Raw genomic sequence first — 23,060 nt, forward strand, 5'->3', positions numbered from 1 at the left:
GGTTGCCGCCGCATTTCCAGACAATACCGAGGTGGCACCGCATGAAATCGTTCCAGGATCCATGGTGATGGTCAGGAATTTTGACAGATCAAGTCCGCTGGAGCCTCGCTGGAAAGAGCCCCGACAGGTCCTCCTCACCACCCGTACAGCCGTGAAGTTGGAAGGTCGCAAAGGCTGGGTGCACCTTTCTCATGTAAAACAATTTAATGGACTGAAACCCGTCTTAAAGAACATTTCCCAGGATTTGAAGGATTGCCAAAATATTGTTCTCAAGGACTGTCCCGCAAAAGACATTGCTACAAACCCTCCCCTGTTAGAGAAAACTCCGCAACAGGAGTATAAGTTAAAACTCCGGTCTAGTAAAATAAGTCAGTCAGTTTGATTGTCTAAGTCCTCTCCTAGGTGAAACGGTTAGACTGTTTCTGACATGTATAAAATAGACCCCCATAGTGAGAGAGTTAGTCAAAACTCAATTCGATGTATCGTTTTTCTATGTTTCATATTGTTTCTCAGCATTATGATTTCCTGCACGAGTTATGCATTTTACTTGTATCTTCCAGTTCCTCATGTAAACAGGTCTTCTAACGCTACAGTAGAGCACACGTTTAGTGATCTACCTCCTCATGAACTCTCTTACCGCCTCGCTATGCAAAATAATTCCTTTATCCGCATGTTACATTACTCACACCAGTCCAGCAATGCCACTAATTGTTGGGTGTGTGGTCGACTCCCCCCTTTCCAGATGCCGAAGGGAGTTCTGCCACTCTTTCCTTATCCTTTTTCACATAATGGTTCGTGTGGAGCATGGTCCACGTTAACGTCATCCTCAACAGATATGTCTTTTCTTAACAGTACATGTTTTCCAGACAAGCAAGGTCTTCCCCACAGAACAGGGTTAGATCTAGAAAATGAAGTGTATAATTTAGGTAATTATTCTTCGAATTTCATGGTCTTGAATGTTCAGTCTGATACTACTCCAGACTTACCTGCTATTTCAGTACTGCCAGTCAGAGGTGAATTATGTGTCCGAAATAATGGTTCCGTACATGTAGGACATAGTGATTGTACTACTATTGTCAAGTATAGTGACAGTGGGAAATCTATCTTCAAAGCTTCACGTCATTCTTATTTTATTTGTGGTCAAACTGCATATGTTCGTCTGCCCCTCGATTGGGAGGGAACCTGTTACATTGCCTTCCTACTGCCACCAGTTTTCCTAGCCCCATCTGATTATCATAGAAACACACATCTAGTACACATTAGACATAGAAGGGAGTCCCCAATTGTCGATTATACTGAAACTGCTCTAGAACAGTATACAGATTTCAACAGAGGTTTCTTTTTCTTTATAGGACCTATCCAGAATAGTAAGCTAATCCGTAGGTTAACCAGAACCCTTGAAGCAGTAGTCAATGAGACTGCTTCTGCTCTAGGTAATTTAACTGAAGAGCAATCTGCTATGAGATTTGTCGTTTTACAGAATCGTCTCGTCCTTGACGTCATACTGGCCGATAGGGGCGGGGCCTGTAGAGTCATCGGATCTAGTTGCTGCATTTTCATTCCAAATAACGCGCCGTCTGTTTATTCAGCTATAACCAGACTCCATAAAATTGCCCATCTGTTACACCAAGATCCAGGCACCTGGACATGGTCCGGTTGGTTCTGGAATATAATTTCCGCATGGGGATGGAAAATATTGTCCTTCCTAGGTATTGCAGTAGCGATCATATTCAGCTGCTGTCTCTGTATACAATGTGGCCCTGCGATTTGCGGCATTTGTGCTACCTCTTGTATTCCTAGTCCCAAGCCCCGTTCTAAATCCCGTTCCAAGAAAATTCAAGACGAGCAAATGATACTGTATGAAATGATAGACGGTATCATGAAAATTGATGTTTCCTGATGGAAACGTAGTGACAAGGAGGGAATGTGGAAAAGTAAATTTTGCCATGTTCTGTGTCCCTACGTGTCATCCATCATATGTTATGTGTGCATGATTAAATATGCATATGCATTCCCCATGTTCGATTCAAGACGCAATTATAGTTGTGTCCACCTCTAGTATGTCAGTTTCCAGTTCTCGTGAATACTACGTATATCAGGCCTATGTAAAGCTACGTTGCCACGTTTCTCAGTGTGCACGTTATTCCATTATAAAGTCCCCGTTTCTAGGCCTCAAAAGGGCCCGGACACCAGATTCAGCTCCTGTCTCCTGAAACCTCGCTGAGGAGCGATACAGCCCCCACCTGTATCCTCGACCCTTCACTTACATCCTGCCTTGCAGTGCCCGGCTCACCCTGGCTCAGCCTCTGAGTCTGCCAAGAATATGTTATGATTCCAGTTATCAGTTCAGTCCTCCTTCTCTGCATTCCTAAGCTACTGAACTGCATCAATAGTTTCCGTCATTGTCTAGCCTTCACGTCTCCACGTTAGAGAAATACTGTATTTAATGGTCATTCCATATTCTTCATCACGCACTACATGTAGAATAATGCATGGTCCAGTCTTAGAATCAAGTTAGCCTTTCCCCTCCTGACTTCTAGTTTATATCAACATGTTCTCTAAACATCAGATACTAGATACTGTTTAGGTACATGTCGCCCTGACTCTCCAGACTTCAGTCTCTGCTCCTAGCACAGAGTTCATAGCCCCCAGCTTCTCCTAGTGATACGTCATTGCTAGTTTGCGCGCACCATCAGGTTAGAGGTCCCGGCTCCTTAGGTAGCCCCCTCCATGGTTTCCGCCCCATTCATGACATATTCTGTTACGTTTGCATCACATGTCTATGTATACGCCCTGTTACACCTCTTTTCACCCTTATCTTTCGCGACTGCTACGCGTCACACCTTCTGCTCCACCCACTGCTACGTCTATTGCAATGTAATGATATGTGTTTGCGTTATGTATATATGCTCATGCACTGTTATTAAAAAGTTCATCCTTTTCCTTGTCCCGATCCTGACACCAGCAGCGCTGCTGGGCCCTGTCATCCTATTCCTGTGCAGGTTGTCCTGTTCCTGTCCTTATCCTGTATTAAACCTGCATAACTCCTACTACCTCGAATTTTGACTCTTATTTATTGAGCTATCTGTTATTCATTCATGCATTCAAAAATAGGGTATTATTTATTTATTTACCACACCTAGCATAACAAAACAAGAAATAGCATAGCAAAACACAACATAGCATAGCATAACAAAACACAACAAAACATAGCATAACAAAACATAACAAAGCATAGCAAAACAAAACATAGCATAACAATACACAACAAAACATATCATAAGATAAAACATAGCATAACAAAACAAAGCATTACATAACAAAACATAGCAAAACACAAAGCATAGTATAACAAAACACAGCATACATAACAAAACATAGCATAACAAAGCATATCAAAACATACCATAACTTTGCATAACAAAACACAACATAGCATAACAAAACACAACATAGCAAAGCATAACAAAACAAAGCTTAGCATAGCATGGCATAGCATACCAAAACATACCATAACAAAACATAGCATAGCAAAACAAAGCATAGCATAATAAAACACAACAAAACATTGCATAGCATAACAAAGCATAGCATAGCATAACAAAGCATAGCATAGCAAAACACAACAAAACAGCATAGCTTAACAAAACACAACAAAACATAGCGTGGCTTAACAAAACATAACAAAACATATAATAGATAGCAAAACACAGCATAGCATACCAAACACAGCAAAACATAGCATAGCATAGCAAAACATAGCATAACAAAGCATAGCAGAGCAAAACATAGCATAACAAAACATAGCATAACAAAACATAGCATAACAAAGCATAGCAGAGCAAAACATAGCATAACAAAACATAGCATAGCATAACAAAGCATAGCCTAGCAAAACACAACAAAACATAGCATAGCTTAACAAAACACAACAAAACATAGCATAGCATAGCATAACAAAACAAAGCATAGGATAGCAAAACTAAACATAGCATAGCATAACAAAAGAAAGCATAGGATAGCAAAACAAAACATAGCATAGCATAACAAAACATAGCATAACAAAACACAACAAAACAGCATAGCTTAACAAAACAAAACATAGCATGGCTGAACAAAACATAACAAAACATAATAGCATAGCAAAACACAGCATAGCATACCAACACAACAAAACATAGCATAGCATAACAAAACATAGCATAGCAAAACAAAGCATAGCATAATAAAACACAACAAAACATAGCATAGCATAACAAAGCATAGCAGAGCAAAACATAGCATAGCATAACAAAGCAGAGCATAGCATAGCATAACAAAACATAGTATAGCATAGCATAACAAAACCTAGCATAGCATAACAAAACAGCATAGCATAGCATAACAAAACAGCATAGCATAGCATAACAAAACAAACTATAGGATACCAAAACGAAACATAGCATAGCATACAGCATCACTCAGTACCACCACAGCATTACTCAGTGGCACCACAACATCACTGATCTCCACCACAGCATCAATCTGTGCAACCATTCAACAACAACTGGTTCAAATATGTTATCTCAATGTTTCAAGCTTTATTACAAATGTAACAAAAAGATGTTAATATTTGACATATGTTCTTGGATTTTCGTCACAATAAAATACACTGAACATAATCTTCACAAATGTTATTTACAAAAGTTTAAGCTTTTGCCATTATAAATTACAATAACTTTTATTTAAGTATTCATTATTAAAAAAAATTAAAAACCATTGTTATTTGTAATATCAATACATGTAAGTCACGTACATACAACACATATTGCATTACAAATGCTATAGGTGTCACATTTGCGAAAGTTATAACTATTGGCATGGTAAATGACAAAGCTATTAATTTAGCTATTTTCAAAAACAAAACCTAAATAAAAAAATTGTCATTTACAATACCAATAGCTCAAACTTTCCTATTACGAGACCTATTGCATTGCAAATGCTTGTTTGTTCATTTTTTCTCATCTCATTTTTAGGTCGAGGTTACTCGAACTAATGTTGTCAACCCAAAAAATTCCTTTACGAGGATTTTGGACAGTGCACGAGAGTCACGTGACTCCTTGTGGACGAGCATGCCCAGCCCTCCCACTGCCAGCAGCATTTCTCCACCCACGGCCGCCAGGCCACATCAAAGGCTTCCCCAGCACTGCCCCGCCCATCAATCACCCTCCCACTGCTGCCAGCTGCATTTATCCACGGCCGCCAGGCCACATCAAAGGCTTCCCCAGCATGCGCTCGGCCGGCCTCGTATTTCTCCTCCCCTAATTATTCACTTCACTTTGGCCGCCAGGCCGTGACTTACTCGCATCCCCGCTTTCCGCCCACCCCCGCCACAGCAATGCCGAGAGCTTGTCCTTCTAAGTTTCAGGTTGATTTTGTTTCCCTCACTCCTAGTTATAACGATACGATCACGATGATACTTTCCTTAAGCCTCCCAGTTATGTAGCATGCCCTCGAGCATTTCGTTTTCACTTATGCACAGTCAAGCCGATAACATTTTCCCCATGCCTCCTAGTTTTACAGCATTCCATCGAGCGCAACCAGGGTTTATTTCTTTTACAACCAAGCTAAGCAAGCTCTCACCCAGCCGATCGTACTACACCATGTACGGAAGCCAACATCACTTTTAAGTTTTTCTCCAAGTGTGTTTTTTATTATTATAATGAATCGGTATTTCCCACGACGTGTTGCTTATGGAGTCAACCTGGCAGAGTCTAAAATCACTGCGGAAACGGGGTCACTACTGTCCCGATGCATGTTGCTAGAAAGGCAACAAAAAGAGTCTGTGAATAAAACAACAAGTGGGTTCGTTCAGGAAAAGGGGTTTTCTTGCACTAGCTGGCAGGTCGCGGTGTGCGTCCAAAAACTTAGTATTTAAAAAATGTTGTTACGATCACGATGATACTTTCCTTAAGCCTCCCAGTTATGTAGCATGCCCTCGAGCATTTCGTTTTCACTTATGCACAGTCAAGCCGATAACATTTTCCCATGCCTCCTAGTTTTACAGCATTCCATCGAGCGCAACCAGGGTTTATTTCTTTTACAACCGAGCTAAGCAAGCTCTCACCCAGCCGAGCGTACTACACCATGTACGGAAGCCAACATCACTTTAAAGTTTTTCTCCCGAGTGTGTTTTTTATTATAATGAATCAGTATGACCAGTCAAGCCGATCCCAGGACGTACCATGTCAACTAAGTTGCAAGACATTGTACTCCAGCGATGCTCCCTGCACAGGGCACTCAGCTTGAAAACACTTGACTTGCTAGCTGCAATGCTACATTCACTATGCTTTGCCTCTAGACACTCACTCACCCTCACACCCTCACCTTCCCCCCTCACCCTCACAACCCTCTCACTCTCACTCACCCTCACCCCCTCACACACCCTCACCCTCACACCCCCTCAACCTCATCCCCTCACCCTCACACACCTCCCCACCCTCACACCCTCACCCTCACCCTCAGAACGCTCTCACCCTTACCCCCTACACCTCTCACCCTCATACCCCCTCACCCTCATACCCCCTCACACACCCTCACTCACCCTCACTCACCCACCCTCATCAGCATAGCATAACAAAACATAGCATGGCATAACAAAAATAGCATAGGATACACAACCTCACAACCCTCTCACCCTCACCCTCGCTCTAACACACTCACCCTCACTCACCCTCACTCACCCACCCAGCCACCCTCACCCACCCACCCACCCTCACTCACCCACCCTCACCCACCCACCCTCACTCACCCACCCTCACTCACCCACACTCACTCACCCACCCTCACCCACCCACCCTCACTCACCCTCACTCACCTTCACCAGCATAGCATAACAAAACATAGCATAGCATAACAAAACAAAGCATAGGATAGGAAAACATAGCATAGCATAACAAAGCATAGCGTAACAAAACACACCAAAACATACCATAGCATAACAAAACATAGCATAACAAAACAAAGCGTAGCAAAACAAAACATAGAATAGTATAACAAAGCATAGTATAGCAAAACAAAACATAGCAAAACACAACAAAACATAGCATAACAAAACATAGCATAACAAAACATAGCAAAACACAACAAACCATAGCATACATAACAAAACATAGCATAGCATAACAAAACACAACAAAGCATAACAAAACACAGCATAGCATAGCATAGCATAACACAACATAGCATAACATAACAAAACATAGCATAACAAAATACAACAACACATAGCATAACAAAACACAACAAAACATAGCATGGCTTAACAAAACATAACAAAACATATAGCATAGCAAAACACAGCATAGCATACCAAACACAGCAAAACATAGCATAGCATAACAAAACATAGCATAGCAAAACAAAGCATAGCATAATAAAACACAACAAAGCATAGCATAGCATAAAAAAACATAGCATAACAAAGCATAGCAGAGCAAAACATAGCATAGCATAACAAAACATAGCATAGCATAACAAAGCATAGCCTAGCAAAACACAACAAAACATAGCATAGCATAACAAAACACAATAGAAACATAGCATAACAAAACAAAGCATAGGATAGCAAAACTAAACATAGCATAACAAAACAAAGCATAGGATAGCAAAACAAAACATAGCATAGCATAACAAAACATAGCATAACATAACAAAACATAGCATAACATAACAAAAATTAGCATAACAAAACATAACAAAACAGCATAGCATAGCATAACAAAACAAAACATAGGATAGCAAAACAAAACATAGAATAACATACAGCATCACTCAGCACCACCACAGCATCACTCAGTGGCACCACAACATCACTGAGCTCCACCACAGCATCAATCTGTGCAACCATTCAACAACAACTGGTTCAAATATGTTATCTCAATGTTTCAAGCTTTATTACAAATGTAACAAAAAGATGTTAATATTTGACATATGTTCTTGGATTTTCGTCACAATAAAATACACTGAACATAATCTTCACAAATGTTATTTACAAAAGTTTAAGCTATTGCCATTATAAATTACAATAACTTTTATTTAAGTATTAATTATTAAAAAAAATAAAAAACATTGTTATTTGTAATATCAATACATGTAAGTCACGTAAATACAACACATATTGCATTACAAATGCTATAGGTGTCACATTTGCGAGAGTTATAACTATTGGCATTGTAAATGACAAAGCTATTAATTTCGCAATTTTCAAAAACAAAACCTAAATAAAAAATGGGTCATTTACAATACCAATAGCTCTAACTTTCCTAATACGAGACCTATTGCATTGCAAATGCTTGTTCAACATGATTAAGTTAGCCATGCAAATGTAAATTTTTCAATACAAATGTTTTTTATATTTTAATCAAAATTACATATGTACAAGACAGAAACACATAATATTTCACATCGATATACACATTCTTTACATCAAAAAGATTTTTTGTATAGTCCCCTGTATCTAAAATCACTCACTCCATTTCAAGCGCCACACAGACACGTTCACACTACAGTCTCACATCCGTACCCCAGCCTGATCTTACATCCACCTTAGATTGTTAGGGAAAGGACTCCAATTTCTTTAATTCTTGTGAGCTCTGGTTTCCCAAACATTCAGTCAACATACGTTTCGGTGGTAGCAGATTTTTAGGTCTCGCCTTTACCATTCCGAAGGAATGGGAAATGGCGAGAATTCAAGTGCTCGAACTGATTGTGAAACCACCGCTTTTTTTCGTGGCGTTTTCTTCGAGTGCACGTGGCCACAGGCACGCGCTTTTGGCCCATACACTTTCATGGCCATCTGTTCCTCAATGTCCCTCCCACCCTTCATTTGATCTTGCCGCGAGTTCAGGCTAATGGCCCTCCCCCCTCCCCCAGCACAGAGCGCGCATCGCGGCCGCACAGCACATCAAAGGGCTTCTCCCAGCGTGTGCTGTGCGGCTTCTCCTCCCCTAATTATGTGGCCGGCCGTACTTGTGTTTCCCGGCCGCTTCCCGGCCACTCTTGTATTTAATTAGCAGCAGCAGCATTTCTCCTGCGCCAGGCCACATCAAAGGCTCTGTGCCACTTTCACCCACACAGCAACACTTACAGACACGCAACGCCACTCACACCCACGCAAGCCCACTATCATCCACGCAACACCACACTCACCCACGCAACGTCACTCACCCAAGCAACACCACTCACAAACGCAACTCATCCACGCAACCCCACTCATCCACACAACCCCACTCATCCACGCAACGCCACTCATCCACGCAACGCCACTCATCCACGCAACGCCACTCATCCACGCAACGCCACTCACACACGCAACACAACTCACCCACGCAACGCCACTCATCCACGCAACGCCACTCACACACCTAACGCCACTCACACACGCAACGCCACTCACACACGCAACGCCACTCACACACGCAACACAACTCACCCACGCAACGCCACTCACACACGAACGCCACTCACACACGCAACGCCACTCACACACGCAACGCCACTCACACACGCAATGCCACTCACACACGCAACGCCACTCACACACGCAACGCCACTCACACACGCAACGCCACTCACACACGCAACGCCACTCACACATGCAACGCCACTCACACACGCAACGCCACTCACACACGCAACGCCACTCACACACGCAACGCCACTCACACACGCAACGCCACTCACACACGCAACGCCACTCACACACGCAACGCTACTCACACACGCAACGCCACTCACACATGCAACGCCACTCACACACGCAACGCCACTCACACACGCAACGCCACTCACACACGCAACGCCACTCAGACACGCAACGCCACTCAGACACGCAATGCCACTCAGACACGCAACGCCACTCAGACACGTAACACCACTCACACACGCAACGCCACTCACACACGCAACGCCACTCACACATTGTGGGTGCAGATTGTGGGTGCAGATTGTGGGTGCAGATTGTGGGTGCAGATTGTGGGTGCAGATTCAGAGTGCAGATTGTGGGTGCAGATTGTGTGGGTGCAGATTGTGGGTGCAGATTGTGGGTGCAGATTGTGGGTGCAGATTCAGAGTGCAGATTGTGGGTGCAGATTGTGGGTGCAGATTGTGGGTGCAGATTGTGGGTGCAGATTCAGAGTGCAGATTCAGGGTGCAGATTCAGGGTGCAGATTCAGGGTGCAGATTCAGAGTGCAGATTCAGAGTGCAGATTCAGGGTGCAGATTCAGGGTGCAGATTGTGGGTGCAGATTGTGGGTGCAGATTGTGGGTGCAGATTGTGGGTGCAGATTGTGGGTGCAGATTCAGAGTGCAGATTCAGAGTGCAGATTCAGGGTGCAGATTCAGGGTGCAGATTCAGGGTGCAGATTCAGAGTGCAGATTGTGGGTGCGTGCAGATTCAGAGTGCAGATTGTGGGTGCAGATTGTGGGTGCAGATTGTGGGTGCAGATTCAGAGTGCAGATTCAGAGTGCAGATTGTGGGTGCAGATTGTGGGTGCAGATTCAGAGTGCAGATTCAGAGTGCAGATTCAGAGTGCAGATTCAGAGTGCAGATTCAGAGAAAACTCAGCAGCACCACCACCATTGCAATGCAATAGGTCTCGTTTTAACGCAAATTTAAGCTATAGGCCTTGTAAATGACAAAGCCTTTTATTTATGTTCCAAAAACCAGAACGCAAAAATAAAGGGCATTATCATTTACAATGCTAATAGTTCAGACTCGCGTTATTGCGAGACCTATTGCATTTCCAATGCTTGTTTTTACAAAACCACCTTCATTAGGACCACACGATATGCACCATATCCTAAGGCGAAACAATATGGGGTAATCTGTAAAATAACATGAACAATAATAACTGCTGTGGTCAAGACTTATCACGATGCAACTTTTCTTTTGAATGAACCTGCAAGATTATATGGGTTTACCATTGTCAAATTTACTTTACACACCCAAAGCAACATGGGGGGTGTTTGCTCATATTTAAATTAGTGTCAAGAAATAGAACCTCATGTAAGTGTACACCTTATAACCCATACTCCTATTTCACCGTTCCCCAATGTGTGCAAAGTACCTCAGGGTTACAACAAGGTCAAATCATATGCGCAGTGGTGAGCGAAGGCAGAAGGTACAAACATCAAAGAGGTAGTCCTATCCCAATGGCACGCAACGGTCTATGGGGCATATTATCAAGGACCGGTGTTAAAATTATCGCCGTTTTATCGTGAGTAGCGTTGCGTGTGTGAGTGGCGTCATAAAACGGCGATAATCGGCTTGATAATACGCCCTTGTTAATTCCCATAGAAGCCCATGTTCTGATGTTAACATGGGCTTCTATGGGAATTAACAAGGGCGTATTATCAAGCCCATTATCGCCGTTTTACCGGCAGTTTCCCGCCTAAAAAAACAGCGATAATTTTAACACCAGCCCTTGATAATATACCCCTATGTTCTTACACTGATTTCTGCAGATGAAACATACTGGACTTTCTAATCTATTGTTGTCTGGTGCTGGGTGGGTCTCATCCTTATCTCCTTCGACCAAACGGCTACCAGAGCAATTACTTCCTTATACCCACTGTTCTACCAATCCTGGGTTAGATCCTATTTGAAAGAAATATGAGAGAAGGAGAATCGCAAACTCCCAAATTTTGGATTATTCTGTGTGCGGCATGGAGGCATTCCCTGTAATACATTGATTGCATCATACACAGTTACAAATAATCTGTCACACGTCTAGTTTGTGGTAATTCGTGGGTTTTGAAAAACGGAGAATGTCTCACCAAAAATGTCCACCTGTATGAAAATTAATGAAGAAACAATAATCATCCCTTCTTAGTTTGGGGAATAGCTATCCTCAACACATTCTTCAAGTGCTACCCTGTTGGTCATTTTAGAATATTCGTGCATATTTAGCTTCTGCAGTGACATGCATTTAGGTGTGGCTGTCTTTGGGAACTACGTAGAGTGTTTTGTTTTTTTATCTGGCACCTCTTGTGACTTTTATATACTTTTTACAATTTTTGTATTATGCATTTTGGCGTGAAAACTATGAGGATAAAGATTGTAGGGGCCCGACAGGTAAATTCGGCTCTAGTGTTACGCATTCGCCTAGAGACCCTTACGGGTAATTGGGCGCTTTACAAATGTGGACTTTTACGCATTTCTCTTTTGTGGCATGGCCGAATTCAACCTTCAGCCGGGAGCGGGGTGGGGTCCCGGGTCACAATCCTTTAATTCCGTTCGTGCCAACCCCTTGCTGACCATGAAAATGATACTGAAAGGAGATCGCTGTTCACAACGGGGTCTGTGGGTGCGTGCATAATTGTTCCTGAAGCCACATGAGGTCTCGGAGATGACTGCCCGGGATATGGGTCGGCACAACGAGGCGCGTGCAGGCTTAGAGCAAACAGCCCCAGGCAGCCCTTTCTCGTTTTCCCAAACAATACATCACGCTTGCTAGCTTGTGCCTGTCTCGTGCGTGAAACCGCAAGAACATCTGGGGATGGGCTGTGTTAGCTCATGGGTTTAAGCAAATGTTATTTATTTTATTTCGTAAAAAGAAAAATAATAAGTGTACGGGCCCAAAATTGTTCTTAGAAGCCCGCCTCCCGGGCTTACGGACGCCGGAATCACGAATGCCAAGGCTGCCTAGTCCTAATTATACACATTTCTTTCACCCCATTTATTTGCCATTTCATTGTGGTATTCTTTATTGTGAGTTCTTTATCATCCTGGCCTTCTCTTTGTATCACTGTTTTCTTAGCGATCTCTTGTTCACCTCCCACCCCCCTTTAACTTTTCCCTCAATTGCACGGGGTTTAAACTCAGATAATGAAAAACAAAGTGTAACCACCGAGTGCCAGTGGCTGACATCTGCACTCACCCGTACAAATTAAGCACTGGCAATGCTGCGGACACGCTCGCTGCCTTCATCGCAAGCGGGCATACTTACTTGGAAGAGGTAATCACTGGACGGCGCTCCTGAAAACGATTGCAAAGTGGATACTTCATTTTTTAAAACGCGCTAACGAGAAGAATTGCCCTGTGATTGTTGCTCTCTACCACCCGTCGCCCCGCACATATGCAAATATCGCCCATTCCCCGATGCTCGTGGGACGAGCTCGGCCTCTGATCTCCAACCGTTGACCTGTCATTCGCGCCTTAGCAGCAGCTCCTGAGGTGAGAGGCTGTGAAATATCAAGGGAGACACTTCCACCACAAAAGCTGCAGGTGTGTCGAAAGAAAGTGCAAAACAGAAACAAGGAGATGGCAAAGGCAGGTTTTTCTAAAGATGAATGGGCATCATATAGGCAGAGGGTACATGTTTAGGCACTTCCGTTTAAAACCGGCTCGTCCCGTGAGCAAATGTCACGCTCTTTTATAAATGGATGTTTAAATCAAAAGTCACTCCTTTTAGCAGGTAAACGCTGGTGTCGAAACAGTACAGTGGGTGTACACCGAGGGCCGTATAAGGCTGAGCCGAGCGCCGCTTTCGTTTTTGCGCATGAGGTGTCTAAAAGTCGAAACATGAATATGAACTTTAGACATAACGCGTCGGGATAGGAGCGAGGCAATCCTTGTTCCCGGTTTCCAAATTCTTCTGTTTAAAATTCTTGCATTAACTCGGGGAAATTCCGAGCTACTATGGTAATGCTTTAGACATCTTGCATAAACAAGCATTTACAATGCAATAGGTCTCGCATTATTAAAGTTTGAGCTATCGGCATTGTAAATGACAATGTCTTTTATTCATTTTTTTAAAAACCTGCAATCGGTACACGTACAGTCCGTGCTTACGATGAGCAAGGCTGGCAGTAAAAGAGACTGCCAGCCTTGCTTCTCATAAGCATGGACTATAAGTACAAAGTGCTTGTTTACGCACCGAGTAAACTGGGTGGCATTGCTGTGTCACAGGAGTAAACGGGCTGGTGTTGGTACAGGAGTAAACGGGCTGGGATTGCTGGGGCACAGAAGTAAACCGGGTAGTATTTCCGTGGTACAGGAGTAAACGTGCTGGTGTTGCTGAGGCACAGGAGTAAATGGGCTGGTGTTGCTGGGGCACAGGAGTAAATGGGATGGTGTTGCTACAGGAGTAAACGGGCTGGTGTTGCTACACGAGTAAACGGGCTGGTGTTGCTACAAGTATAAAAGAGCTGGTATTGCTGGGACACAGGACTAAACTGGGTGGTATTGCTGTGGCCAGGAGTAAACGGGTGGTATTGCTGTGGCAGAGGAGTAAACAGGTGGTATTGCTGGGGCACAGAAGTAAACTGGGTGGCATTGCTGTGTCACAGGAGTAAACGGGCTGGTGTTGCTGGGGCACAGGAGTAAACGGGGTGGTATTTCTGAAGTGAAAAATTAAAGTGTGGTGCTGAGAAAAAACCACGCAGGGGTATTTCAAAGGAACAGTTACATTGAGTTTGCAGGACGGAGTTTGGGGGTCGGTGGGGGTGTCGTCCAGTAGTGAAGAAGTTGAGTGACTCAGGGCGGTGGTACTGGGTGCAATAGAGCCAGGGCTGGTGATCAGCATGACAGTTGCAGGGAGGCTGCTTAGGGAAAGGCCCGAGAGCGGGGATACGCTGGGAGCTGGGGTAAGAATGGCACACTGGTGTTTGAGACTGCCAGTGCCGAGGAGAAGTGAGTGAGGGTGCACAACTGGCACAGCTGGGAAGGACACCTGTTGGTGAAAGCGGCACAGCTTGGGGTTAGGACACATTGGCTCTCTGGGAATCGAACTCCTGGGCGAGGAGTCCCCAAGACTCTGCAGATTCCACACATATTTCTCTCTCTACTTGAGTTAATAGCCAGACAACGTTTAGAAGACCACAAAGGAAAAACAAGGCCCTGGGAGAGCTGTACGTGTACACTTCGGGCAGTGCACACCTTGCTACACACATTGTCCCACTCACGCACACACACTCTCTCTCTCTCTGTATGGCATGGGATATGCGGAGTATGACGCCATCGGATTGCTGTAGGCGCACACACACACACACACACACATCTGCACAGACTCGCACGCGGCGGTTAAGGGGTGTAAATACATGCACACTGGAAGTCATGACATAAACTAACGGGCCAGGGGGATCTGAACACGTGCACATATGCACACACAAACATACACAAACAGACGCACATACTGCTAGGCGTGACAGCAACACTGCAAGATATGGGGATCAGTGCAAGGACGCACACTGGAAGGTATGATACGCACATACATGTTCAGGGGTGGATGTAAACACACGCACAGACACAAACAAGACAGCCCTAAATAAACACACACCTCGGCGTGAGTGGCACACCAGGGTCCAAAGACACACAGACTCACAGCTGAACACGGCGGCGTACTTCCACGGAACCCGAAGGCGGACAGATTGTGCCCCGGACACGAATCAAACAAGCACTGGTGGTGAACATGCCTGTTCCGAGACAGGCTTATAGCAGAGAGCCTCACAGACAGACAAGCGGATACAAACAGTGCGTAGACGCACACACAAACAGACAGAGGCGGACTCACGGCGAAACACTGAGGCAGTCAGGCACACTCACTGCAAGCACCCATACACATTTACGGCGTCTTAGAGAGGCAGGTCGGGTCACAAGCACCTTTACAGGCAGACAGACTTGTTGCCAAGCAAGCAGGCACAGTGACAGGTCCACAGGCCCACACTAGGAAACACTCGCAGACAGACACACAGACTGGCAGTGGAAGGGTCACAGAGTTACAGACAGGGTCACATACAATCTGTTTCCCAGAAAGACGGGGTGACAGAAAAGCAGTCAGGCAGAGACTCTAGATGCAGAGCACCCAGACAGGGTGGCAGCAGACAGGCAGACAGAAGCAGGCAGGCCAGACAAATAGACAACCCCTACACAGAACGACATCCGGCAAACATACCCGAATGCGCAGAAAATAACGCGACACAGACCGCATGCGCCTGCCCTCACCCCGGAAGCAGAGCCATTCAGGGTAAATTTGGGGAGTCGCGAAAGTTTGGAGACAGCCAGAATCCTGGTACATCAAAGGCTTTTTGGGGCGCACAAAACTAATTCTACCTTCAGATGTGCGGCAGGCCTGCTTCATAACGACAGTAAACCAGCGTGAGGAGAGACTCCCGCAAAGTGAAGTCTGTGACCCGCATGATCAGTTGTTGGTTAATGTTAAATAAAATGTTCTTTTTTTATTTCTGCACTCAAAATAAGGGGTTTGGGATATTGTTAGGTTAAGCTAACTCCTCATCATGCTTCAACATCCTACGCATGCTACGGAAGATCTTCTGGTGGATCCCCACCGAGACCAGGAAGACCGTCACCCAGGCCCTCGTCACCAGCCGACTGGACTACGGCAACGCTCTCTACGCCGGAACCACCGCCAAGCTCCAGAAGAGACTCCAGCGGGTCCAGAACGCCTCAGCCAGACTCATCCTCGACCTCCCACAAAACAGCCACATCTCCGGACATCTGAGAGACCTGCACTGGCTCCCCGTCAAGAAAAGAATCACATTCCGTCTCCTCACCCACGCACACAAAGCCCTTCACGACCAAGGCCCGAGCTACCTCAACAACCGAATCAACTTCTACGCTCCCAAGCGCCACCTCAGATCAACCAGCCTCGCCCTCGCCGCCGTCCCCCGCATCCGAAGAGCGACAACAGGAGGAAGGTCCTTCTCCCACCTGGCCGCCAAGACCTGGAACTCCCTCCCGACTGACCTGCGCCTGACCCAAGACCACCTCGCCTTCAGGAAGATGCTCAAGACCTGGCTGTTCGAGCAGTAACGGCACCCCCCCCCCCCAGCGCCTTGAGACCCTACGGGTGAGTAGTGCGCTCTAAAAATGTTGTGATTGATTGATTGAGCTAAGTTCGTAGATTTATATAGGGAAGCTTATCCAGGAATCTGTCCATAGGCACGGAGGAAGAGTGCCGCCGAGGTTCGAACCCAGATCCCCAGCTCCCGAGTTGACAGTTCTGACCACTGTGCCACATCCTATCGTCTGTTGACGGTACAACCTTTATTTAGTAATGATCGCTTCGTCTGTCTCGCACAGAAAGGACACATCATTTTACATGACTAAACGGGAGAAGGCAAACTAAAAACAAGGTGGAGAATACTAAAATGACAAGCCTGTGGGTGGGGATGTGACATAAACACAGCAAGTTGCAGAGATAAGAAAAAAAGGAACCGCCGGAATGCCTAGTGCGCAGGGAACCGTAGAGCGCGTCTCACCGTTGGGTCTCATGTTGCAGCACAGGGCGGCTACCAGCATCAGCCTGGTCTCCATCTCGCCTCCTTGTGTTCTCCCAACACCAGTCTGCGCCTCTTGTTCCTGACAGCCTCGTAAGTACGTCTTACACGGAGAACCGCCACAGGCACGGGGGCCGCAGAAGGCTCCCGCCTTCAACCTCGAGCGCATTGGGATGATGCCGGCAGGGACAGCGCAAGTGGAGTCCCTCCTGAATGACAAACAGCGCTTCTCCTCAGCCTTGCACAAAGCGCCGACCCGCTGACAACTCAGGCTGATGGGGCTGTCTAGGCGAGCGCGTGGTGGGTGGGAGCGCTTGAAAGTTAAGAGGCCCCTGCGCGTGCTCATCTGCTGTCCGAGGGCAAGATCCAGGCGCGAGCTGAAAGACAAGCCGTGCGCATGCACATGTGCTGTCGTGAACCAAGCTGATAGACACGCCGTGAAAAGCAGGCGCTGCCCGGGTGAGGAGCGAAGAAGCCCCTCCCGCCTGGCGTCGACGAGTCTTCCGTTTCAAGGCTTCTTGGTTGGTTGGCTATCAGTCAGAAACCAATCAGAAACCTATCAGAAACCAACCAATCAGAAACCTTGACTTCCACCGGCACCAATCCCAGCGCGGCTCCTCGTCTGACGTCAGAGGAGCTGCGCTCGGGGATTTCTGAGGCTCCTGACCTTCCCGGGCTGCGGCGGTGTTTACGCTGAGGCAACTTACTTAGAATTTCCCTACAATGCCGCTGTGGGAGGCGGCGGTGATTTTAAACAGCGCTCCTTCTTGCACAGAGCTCCACAGTGCCTTCCCATGCGTAAGGGGAGAGGAGCCCGGTGAGTGGGGTTGAGGGTGGGGGTGTACGCGCGTGTGTCTGACTGTGTATGTGCGTGCGTGTGTCTGCTTAAGGGGGGGTGCGTGTGTGTATGCAGCGTGTGTCTGTTTAAGGGGGGTGCGTGTGTGTGTGTATGCAGTGTGTGTATGTGCGCATGCGTGAGTGTGGCTTGGTTTCAGAATGGGAAAATGAGGCACGGCGACGTGCGCGCTCACGAGGTAGAATCTCCGGCAGGAGACGCTCGTGACAGTCTGCTGTCTACATTCCCCTGAAAGTGATGACATTAGTTGTCTCGCTAGACGTACGTCTAGCGAGACCTAAAAAACAGGTGCTCAGCCCACCGTGACGCACTCCCAAAAAGGTGAGAGCATATACGCCTGCTTGCATGATGATTCCCCAGCGCCGTAATCTATCAATAGTGCAGCAGGTGCAGTGGCACCGGGACACACGGTTGTGAGGTGCCGTTGTCATCAATATTATGGATATTGGTGCCAAACTGCGCCCAAAGGGGCCCGTTTTCGAGGGTGACCACCTTACTCCAGGTCATTACGGACATTTTCCACTCCTGAAGTTTGTATGATACCCTAATGCATTCAGGGTGAGAACGTTGTGTTTCCTGCATATAACGAATTAAATGGCAAGCCTGAAATAAACTATTTGTAGGTAAAACGTTCAGTACTAGAGATAGTATCCACAATAACCTAGAGAGAGTGTATCACCTTGCCATCCTACTTGCTTTCATTAGCTCAGTAACAGACATCTCAATGTTCCCACATCCGTGCGTGATTAGCTTATCCCAACCAGGCTGTTGTTTTGCATTCTGTAGTTTGTAGTCCTGATTCCAGAAAGGGCTAAAAAAATCCTGCAAGTCCCAGAATGCAAAGCAGAAACTCGGACTGGGTGCAGTAGTTTCCAGGGGAATTTGATAGCCCTGCATACCGGTACACATCACCCACACCTTTCCAACCAAACCCAATGAAGTTTTGTATCCATTTCAGACACTTCTCGTACCTTCTAACGCCATTCCACATTTAGAGGCATCTTCTCATGATGCAGGAGAAGCACTCCTAGTCTGGACATCACATCTGACCCCAAAACAAATCCATTATGGGGCATACCATCATTGCCCTCAAACGAACAAGTTCCATGCTTAAATGTTGCATGCTGCCATTTGTAATCCAGCTCAACTCATGATAAAATCAGCACTACAAATCTCAGAATTCATAGAAAAATTGAGGACTGACTGACCTAAGCACATTTGGAACTGGGACACTCGAGAGCTGTGCGCACAGCATCATTGCTACGCCACTGTATCATCACATATTGCAAATCTTAAGACCGCTTCTTGAGAACACACTGACACTGAACAGTGAGCAGTGCCATGAGTTCATTTGCATTTGCTGAATGCTCTAAAATAAAGGTACATATATCGTAAACCAGACGGAAGATAAAAAGGGCGGGATGAGGGTGAGGGTGGAGACTGAAAGTTCCACATAGCACAATAAAGCGCTCATGTCCGCTTAGGCTGTCTCTGTTTTAAGAGGCTTTTTTAGAAATTACAGTGAGTATTTTCCAGTGTTTTCTTAAAATTGTGAAAATAAGCGCTTATTGATTTTTAGGAAAAAAATAGTACATAGGCCATGTTTTCAAGTGTATACCGAAAAGCTGTATTGAATTACCATCTTATCATACCAGTCTTGGATGTATACAGTCTCGTCAGGGCTCGAGTCGGGGTACCACGCGGGTGGATGGTGTCCCCCCACTTATTTTACCGGGCGACGCCGTCCCCCCTGCCAAACAGCTCGACTTCACTCTTTGGCCTCTCTGTAATGAGGAGCTCAGCACCTTTCATGACGTCACTTCCGGTGACAGCGTCCCCCCCACTTCTTTTTTTATGACTTGTGCCCTGTGTCTCGTATTAGCATAGCGCCGCAGCTTAGAGGGGTGCGCCATTTGAACCCGGGACCCAGAGGACCACTCCCCCTCCTGCCGCCTCAAAGACCGTGGGCAAGGGGAGGGGGGCGATTCCCTCTAGGTCGAGTTGTAGGGTCAGCAACAGGAACACAATGAGACTCAAGCGATTTGTGCGTCACATCCGCCCCCAGGGGCATAGGAGACACTAAAATTCGGGGGGGGGACAAGGACAACCTTGTGGACTTTCCAGTGGCCCCATACAAATCACCAGTTGTGTGAGACCGTCAACCTGTTAAACAAATACAATTGCACAGTTTTGAAGTGAAATATTGAGAAAAGCAGGCATGTAGTCACAGTTTGCAAGTATGTTTTATTGTTATTTACATTCATAGTAATTAGACGAAATGTGAAAAAAATGCACATGAGTTTTGCTTCTTCATGTACCAAGCAAACAAAGGTCGCTGACTTCAGTTGGGGGCGGGGTGTTTGCAACTGCATAATGGTTTGAAAAGTACCTGCTTCTTTATTCCTGCTGTCCAGCAATTTTCAGGCAAAACAATAAAAAGGTCAAGATAACTCCAGTGGTTAATGTTCTTCATTGAGAGATCAGAGGTTTGTGTAGTGGAAGTTTTGAATCATGGAAAGGTAGCACAGAGAGTAATGTGCCTGCTGCAAAGAACGTGTACCATGCAGGTCACAAAGTACATATCATGTAAATAGGTCAGTGTGTTACTGCTTTTGTCTGAGAGATTCTTTTGTTACTTGCAGTTTATAAGTTAAATTCCTTAAAGACAACAAAAGGTTCCCCCTAATTTGATATCAGGTCCAAGAGAAGGGAAAAAGAAACAAGCAATAACTGTAGGAAGACCTCTACCTGACCTATATTTCTTTTAAGAATAGCAAATGGCTTAAATGCACCCCACAAGAAGGAACGATTTACTTTTCTATAATGAAATATATGTAGAAATAGCAATAGCTTTTGAATAACTGTAATTTATTATTTTTTGTTAATTATTTTTCATTTTCAAAAGGAATAAGAATTCAATTATAAACATGTAAAATTCACAAATAGCAAAGTTAGATAATGAAATTCATTCACTTAACAGAATTAACAAAAATAAAGTCAAAGACAAATCAATCATTATAACTACTATACTCCAGCACACTCATGCATAACCACAACATACTCACTCCATGCCATACCACTCATTCCACCTAGCATACACAATGTGAAGTAAAAGTACAATTTATCAAAAACCACGAGAGGCCAGCAGTGAAAGAAAGTAAACAGATTTTTTTAACCTGAAGATCATTTCATAAATGCATTTCTCAAATTACAACAATGTGTCAAAATCTCTGTATAGTTTTGTTGTCTCATGTGTTCATCACAGTTGTCTACTTAGGTCTTCGCTGAGCGGATACCCAGAAGGAAATGGTTGACGTACATTTCGGTGGGACATACATTCTTTTTGCCACCTTCATCAGGACCAATATATACAATTTTATTGAAATGCAAACTATAGGTGCAGGGGTATCTGTAAACACAAGGGAAATAATTTTGTATATATATATATATATATATATATATATATATATATATATATATATATATATATATATATATATATATATATGTGTGTGTGTGTGTGTTTATTTAATAATAGGGGGCTGTTGCATGCTTTAGTCATGTCACCAAGTAAATTTGCAAAGGATAATTAACAAATTAATTTCTCCCAAAACATAGATATGGTTCTGTGCAACATGTGTGTCTCCTCATGATTAATTGCTATAAGCTAGTGAGATAAAAATAATCTCTCATAGCTCTAATCAGCTAAATATCACCAACCACCAATGTGACCAAAGATATAATATTAGCGTAATGAGAGGATACCATTTCAACCAAAAAGTAAGAAGATTAAAGCTGAAACAGCTTCTCTTAGAATAGCTTCCAAATGTCCCAAGGCAAAAAGGCATGAAAATCAGAAAACAGAAACCAAATCGAGTGTAATCTATTACCAATATGTGAGGACAGTATAAGATAGTTGGATACGAAAAACCAAGTATTCGGGCACCTGAAAAGAATGTTCAAACCTAGCTGTGGCTCTTATCAACCCAGGCCACTTAATGAGAGTTGCATAGTCCTCTTCTCATTTGTTCGAAAATTACAAAAGCGTGCTGAGTGGGCCAAACGGTTCTACAAAAAACATCAAATTCAAAATATGCTCGTTGTATCTTGGACACTAAGTTCCTCAGAGTAAGGTGGCTATTCAGAAACTGTTATCATAGTTCTTACCATCAATATGCTGATATAGGTCCGTAAGTTATTGGGCGTCAGCCACTCGGGGTTAATTGAATGTGCAGGGTTTATAATCCAAGACTTTGTGGAACCGCTTGTGCTGATATTATCCTACAAAACATAAGGGATCGAGCTTACTATCATAGTTGAAATTATACCTATGGCTTATGTAAGAGATAGTTTTGTGGGAATGAGTGCGGGACCAACCTATTTCTATAGTCTCATCTACATGTAGGTGCTACTTAGTACACACGTTCAACCATAACCCGTCTGTACATGGCAAGAAACCAATAAAGTTCTGCAGTCTGGTCAGCTGTGGAGTGCTGCTCAGTTAGAACACTCAACTAAAACCTGTCTAAAGACGTGAACAAGACTTGCTGCCTGGCTATAATACAGGTTGGAATCAAATACTCCTATATTAGACAATGAGTTCCAATGTCGTCTCCGACACTGTTTGAATACGACACTGCTTCTCCGCCATTAATTAAAAAAGTTAAAACCCTTACATAGAACAATGTCATCTGGTACCTTTACTAGGTTTCATTAGTGAAGTAAGAAGGCACAGGGAAAGTGCCCTATGCAGTCTGTGATTCCTAATTTCAAGCCCCAGCTCCCACCTGAGACAACTGTGATCTGCAACTGCTGTGATTAACCCCACAGTCAGGCTACAATAATAGTTCAGTTCATGAGGCCTCGACATTCAAAACACAATAAACAGGAAACAGTGGTCGAAGTGGGGGGAAAAAGTAGGAAA

This window comes from Lissotriton helveticus, chromosome 4_1, assembly GCF_964261635.1.
Source record: "Lissotriton helveticus chromosome 4_1, aLisHel1.1, whole genome shotgun sequence".
NCBI lineage: Eukaryota > Metazoa > Chordata > Amphibia > Caudata > Salamandridae > Lissotriton > Lissotriton helveticus.